This window comes from Staurois parvus, unplaced genomic scaffold, assembly GCF_062004578.1.
Source record: "Staurois parvus isolate SC_StPar_1 unplaced genomic scaffold, SC_StPar_1.0 ptg000204l, whole genome shotgun sequence".
Taxonomy (NCBI): domain Eukaryota; kingdom Metazoa; phylum Chordata; class Amphibia; order Anura; family Ranidae; genus Staurois; species Staurois parvus.
In genome coordinates this window covers 5705565-5712406 of record NW_028318000.1, presented here as the reverse complement: position 1 = coordinate 5712406, position 6842 = coordinate 5705565, and the positions used below count along the sequence as shown (strand labels likewise).

Sequence of the window (6842 nt, the reverse complement as noted above, 5' to 3'; positions counted from 1 at the left end):
TCTAATGGATTTGAAAATAATTGCTATGGATTTGATAATAATTCTAACAATGCAATCCATAATCCACAATCCATATGTATTATTGATGGTATATAGGCTATATGAAGAGTTGCGTGACCATATTAGAAATTTCTATTTCAGCTAAATTTTCACAGTACCTTTGTTGATCACTACTCACGTTGCCATAGTGCAGCTCACAATTTTTTGTAAAGTATTTCAGTCTTTTCTAATCTATTCTGTTCTTTTCTATTATTTTCTATTGTATTCTAATGTATTCTGTTCTAATTCAAATTCATTTTATTCAACATTCAAATTTCGAAAGGCAGTTATATTCTTTCTATTTTATTATATTCTATTGTTTTTCTGTACTAATTTATTCTATTATTTGATCTAATTGATTCTATTCCTTTACTTTCTGTTCTATTTTGCTTTGTGTTACTCTATTATTTTCTATTCTATTCTTTGATTTTCTATTCTAATCTTTTCTATTCTATTATAATTGATTCTATTATTTTCTATTCTATTCTTTGATTTTCTATTGTATTCTATTCTTTTTTAGTTCTTTATTTTCTGTTCTATTCGAACGTGAATTGATTCGAATTTCGGTCAAATTTTGTTTCGTTATCTCAGATTTGTTTAAATTTGTTACTATTGTAGTTCAGAATTTGCATACATCCGAATCTCAGAATAATGGAAAATTCATCAGAATTTAAATTCAGAACAAAATGAACTGCACATGTCTAGTAATCATTCCATCTTCCTTTTTCATTTCAGTCTGCAGAGCAAGAAATGCCTCTGTGTATGTGGTATATCTCTATCAACCTGGACAAGATATTTATAAAGGAAAGGGAATTTCACAAGAAGAATATGAGCAGCACCACCTCCTGGGTCTTCTGTTAGTATTTTACAGGCATGTTTCAGTGCAATGGAAATTGTCCCACTGAGAGTACTACAGACAAGAGCCAAACATTTTAGCCATTCCACTTCTCTCCCAAAATTATCCAGTTCCAAAATACTCTGCAGTTGAGCTTGGGGTAAACAGAGATCTTTCCACCTTTGTTCCAGTTCATCTTCTTTTATAATTATCTTCAAGGACAGTTGTTTATGCAACACTTTCAGAAGTCCTGGAGTTTATCTGGTAGTAGTCTTTGCATTTGCTACTGGAATTTCAACTCATTCTTTCACTTGCTCAGACTCCCCCCATGATAAACTATCAAAAGAGGCAGCAGATCACTGGAGGACATCATGAGGCTGTGTCCTAAAGGCAGCCTTTGTGAATTGTTTTAAGATGTCTGGAAGTTCTGGTGGAATATGAATTTGCTGAGAACAAAACATAGTTTCAGGCAGAGGCATGGCTGCCTATGTTATTTAAACCTGTGCTGTAATTGAGTTCCTGGGTCCTCCATGAAATACGGCTTTGATATGGCTTTAGGAAGTGTTTAGGTCTCCATGCAACTATTTCCATAGTAACATAGACATGCTAACCATACATAAGAACAAGAGAAGCATGAAACAAGCCATGCAAACATCTCTAGCCTGCATGCACACTCCCCTGCACATCTACCAGGAGTCTGATTCTTGAGTTCTTGGTTCTGTTATGGCTTCCTCTACATTTATGTAGCCTGGTATTTAAGGTTTTCAACTTATCTGCCACACATTCCTCTTTGTACTTTGTTTCTCTACCTACTACTGGGAGGCTTTGTTGCCTCAATTTTGCATGTCAGGTATTGTTTCTGTATGGATGGCTCCAGCCTACAAACATTGTATTACCTTAATAAAGTCTTTGTGAAAGAAAGTTGTCCATAAAAGATTTTCAAATGAACGGTAATATGAAAATTCGCATCAGTACATACAAATTATTTTTTTATCATTGCAATCAAAAATGAATGCTGATTTGGCTCCACTAATGATTAGAAAATTGAAAAGAACATTTCTAAAACAAAAATATTCAAGCAAAGTTCCACTAGTGTATGACCAGCTTAATACACCGACTTTGAAAAGAGTCCTTGTTGGGTCTTAAAATGTATGCAAACCCTTAGAGAGAATGCTTTTATTTGCACCCTTTCGACCTGTTGAAGTGGCAATAAACCCAAAAGCAAACATTTATTATACTGCAGTTTACTTATTCTTAGATGTTGTGGCTGAATTGTTTTTTGTTCAGGCTCTTTTTCTTTATTTTCATCTGGTGCCCAACCAGTAGGTCTGTTGTGTTTCAACAGAAAATGTTCTCCCGCACATGTATCAGTTAGAGTGCTGAGACAAACCATTCACCACTTGCATGGGTGCTTACAATATTCCGCTTTAATTTGTTCATGTAAAACCTTTATCCCCCAAAAAAGTGGGGGCACTCTAATACAGGTGGTGCATTACTGACCAAATCATCAGGTAAAAAGAGAGGGGAAAAAAGCCTAAAATAGAAAGTGAATACAGCCAGTACATCTAATGATTGGTAGGCTGCAATATATTACATATTGGTTTTGGGTTTAATACTGCTTTAAATATACCCTTGAGTGTTTTGCTATATTTGACATGGGCATTCCTAAAAGAAATGAATTGTGGTTGTATTGGTCTACAGACCCGATTCATCGTATGCCGTGTTCTCTGCTGCCATGGCCAGGCATAGATATGAGAGTATAATGTGTTTTATGCATTTCAACAATACACTGTCATCCTCGGGGTGACCCTGAATTTGACCAGCTCCACAAAATTCAGCACCTCGCAAATCACTGTAACCAAAAATTTGCAGCTGTCTATACTTCCCAGCATCTGCATTGATGAGTCCCTCATTCATTTTTCTGGCCGCCTTGCATTCAATCAATTTCTCCCCAGCAAGCGTGCCAGATATGGGGTCAAGATGTAGAGGACCTGTGAGAGGACAACAGGCTATACTTATAAGTTTCGGATTTACAAGGGAAAATATAGTCATGAGGAGCCCATCGGATGCCCAGACTACATGGGGAGCAGTGACAAGATAGTTTGGGACTTGGTGTCATCCTTTTTCCATATGGGGTACCACTTATATGTGGACAATTTTTATTCAAGCGTGCCACTATTTAGACGTTTGTACAATCTTGGAACTGGCACTTGTGGCAAAGTGTGACCAAATGTGTGCCCACCATTAGAAGTGGGTGGATGCAGGGAGGAATATTCTAATGGTGGGCATACCACACACCTTTTCTAGCAGAGATTTCTTCTCTTTTTTTCATTCAGTACACAGGCTGCATACAAAAAAAAAGAACATAGCATATACACCCAACAAGGACCAGCGACGTACTGGTACATCACTGGATTTTGAATGGTTATACCAGGATGATGCCTACAGCTGCAGGCATCATCCTGGTATTGTTTTTTTTCAGCCGGCGATCGGCTTTCATGTACAAGCAATCCTAGTGGCTAATTAGCTGCAGGATTGCTTTTACAAGCAGTGGGATATGATGCCCCCCCCTCCCCCGCTGCCTTCCAATGCCTTCTCGGGCAGTCCCGTGCCATCGGGGGAACCTGAGAATGCAGCCGGTGTTTTTGCCAGCTGACTATAGAGCTGATTGGAGACCAGAGTGGTGCCAATCATCTCTATAGTCTAAGAATTCGGAAGCTACGAGCATTTCATCACTTTAGTTTTGCAGGATATAAACAGCGCCATTTGTAAATTGGGAAAGCATCTGATCACACCGATCTTGGTTTGATTAGATAATGTAAGGGCAGAGGAGATATCCAGAGTCTGATAGACCCCAGATTTCTCAAAAAATAATATATGACAATGCCCATTGAAGTAATAGGGGATATTTGCATTTCCTGTGATGGCATTAAAAGTGATAAAAAAAAAAAATGAAAGGTACAGTGTAAAAATAATTAAAAAAAATCAAAATAACTTAAAAAAAAAAAACCTCACCCCTCCCATGCACACACACCTGTGTGCACAAGCGTTGACCCTGTTGCGGTATGTAAACAGTGGTTGCACCATACATGTGAGGTATCGCCGTGAACATCAGATCAAGGGCTGTAATTCTAACACTAGACCTCCTCTGTAAATCTAAAATGGTAGCTTTTAAAGGCTTTTAAAGTGTTGCCTATGGATATTAAAAATGTTTGTAGTTTGTCACCATCGCGCGAGGCATGCGCAGTTTTAAAGCATGTCATGTTTGGTATCTATTTACTCGGCATACCATCATCTTTTATATCTTACCAAATATTTGGCCAATATATTGTATTTTTGTGCATTAAAAGTAAAAAAAGTGTATATTTTTTTTAAAAATTGCTTTTGAAAAATCGCTGCGCGAGTACTATGTGCCATAAAAAAGTGTAGTACCCACCATTTTATTCACTAGAGTGTCTGCTTCAAAAAAATATATAATGTTTGGGGTTTAAATAAATTTCCTAGAAAAAAATACAGATTTTTTTCAAGTGAACAAAAAGTGTCAGAAAAGGCTTGATCTTCAGGTGGTTAGAAGAGTGAATGATGTGTGGCATCAACTTCTATTGCTGGGCATAAAATGCCCCCACCCCCCAAAACGACCCCTTTTTGGAAAGTGGACACCCCAAACTATTTGCTGAGAGGCATATTGAATCAATAGAAGAATTTATTTTTTTACTACAAGTTTTTGGACAAACCTTTTTTTTTTACATAAAATTGTCACGTAAATGATTTACTGCTCACACATGCCATGGGTATATGTGGAATTACTCCCCAAAAAATATTCTGCTACTTCTCCTGAGGTACCACATGTGAGAGACGTTTTGGCAGTCTAGCCAAGTACAGGACCCCAAAATCCAATAAGCATCATCAGGCTTTTAAAGGGCTTTATTTCCTCATTACACTTCCTGACTACCTATCACAGTTTCGGAGGCCCTGGAATGCTAGAATAGCACCAAACCCCCAAAATGACCCCTTTTTGGAAAGTAGACACCCCAAGGAATTTGATAAGAAGCATGGTAAGTATTTTGCAGATCATTTATTGCCACAGGTTTTTGGAAAATTTAGAAAAAAAACAAACACATTTTTTTCTATTTTTTTTCTATTTCAAAACCTTGTGAGAAAAAATGAGATCTGCAAAATACACACCATGCCTCTTTTTAAATTCCTTGGGGTGTCTGCTTTCCAGAAAGGGGTCATTTGGGGGGGGGGCAGTTTGGTGCTATCCTGGCATGTCAGGGCCTTGAAACTGTGATAGGTAGTGAGGAAGTGAAATGAGGAAGTTACGCACCTTTAGGCTTTCAAAGTGGCCATTGTGGATTACAGGCTCCTGTATGTGGCTAGACTTCCAAAACATCTCACACATGTGGTATCCCCATACTAGGTATAAATAGCTGAATCTATTTTTGGGGTGTAATTCCACATATACCCATGGCTTGTGCATGAAATAAATCATTTAAATGACAACTTTGTGCAAAAAAAAATGTTTTTGTCATTTTCCAGAAACGTGCTGAAAAAAATAATCTTCCATGGACTCAATATGCCTCCCAGCAGATAGCTTAGGGTGTCTACTTTCCAAAAAGGGGTAATTTGAGGGTGTCTGTACTGTCCTGGTATTTTAGCACCTCAAGAAATGTGATGAGCAGTCAGAAAGTAAAAGCTGTGTAAATTCCGTTATCTATACCATAGTTTGTAGGTGCTATAACTTTCACACAAAGCAATAAATATACACTTACTGGAATTTTTTTAACCAAAAACATGTAGCAGAATACATTTTGGCCTAAATTTATGACGAAATTTTAGTTTTTTTGGATATTTTTTATGACCGAAATGAGAAAATATTGTTTTTTAAAAAAAAATATGTTTTCTTCAAAAAATATTTTGTTTATAGCACCAAAAATAAAAAGTGCACAGATGATCAAATACCACCAAATGAAAGCTCTATTTGTGTGAAAAAAAGGACATAAATTTAATTTATGTACCATATTGCATAACCGTGCAACTGTCCGTTAAACTAGTGCAGCGCTGTATAGCAAAAAAAAAGGCATAAATTACAGTAGCTATACCATAGTTTGTAGACACTATAACTTTCCCACAAAGCAATTAATATACACTTATTGGGATTTTTTTTTACCAAAAACATGTAGCAGAAAACATTTTGGCCTAAATTTATTACTAACTTTGAGTTTACTATATATTTTTTATAGCTGAACGTAAAAATATCGTTTTTCTTCAAAATTTTTGGTCCTTTTTTGTTTATAGCGTGAAAAATACAAAGCGCACAGGTGATCAAATACCACTGAAAGAAAGCTCTATTTGTGTGAAAAAAAGGACGTAAATTTTGTTTGGGTGCAGCATTGCATGACCTCGCAATTATCAGTTGAATTAGTGCAGCGCCGAGAGTAGCAAAAAGAGGCCTGGTCAGGAAGGGGGGTAAATCCTCAGGAGTGAAAGTGGTTAATTTCTTGGAAAGTATGATACTTATTAACTAATATTATTATTTTTTTTTTAATCTGATTTAGAGGTGTATGAAGTTTATTGCACTTTAAAAAATGATGCTAATTATAAAACTCAGAACTACCTTTAAACTCTCTAGAACAGCCTTTCTCAACCAGTGTGACTTGAAGTTTCTTCGGGTGTGCTGTCAGGGAAAAAGAGCTTTGCATCTGCGCACATCTGTGTGCCAGCACCGGGTGCCCGGTTGCCGTGCCGGTGCGTATGCGTACGCGGTTGTACGCACCCGAGTGCGCATACGTGCACGCGCTGACGTGCACAGGTGGGCTATTTAAACCCCTGCTGCAAATAGAGTGGTGCCTTCTGGTCTACTACATACTGTGCCTGTATCCTGACTCCTGTTATCTACCTGCTTGACCTTGACTATGATTGAACTCTGCCTGCACCGACCCAGCTCACCCCTTGACTATTCACTTGC

The 6842-nt window shown here is 37.4% G+C and overlaps 1 pseudogene; it reads right to left on the bottom strand.

Moving 5' to 3' along the window:
• Positions 1–715: 715 nt before the first annotated feature.
• On the bottom strand, positions 716–1353 carry LOC149461398 (ropporin-1-like protein pseudogene; annotated as a pseudogene).
• Positions 1354–6842: the final 5489 nt, after the last annotated feature.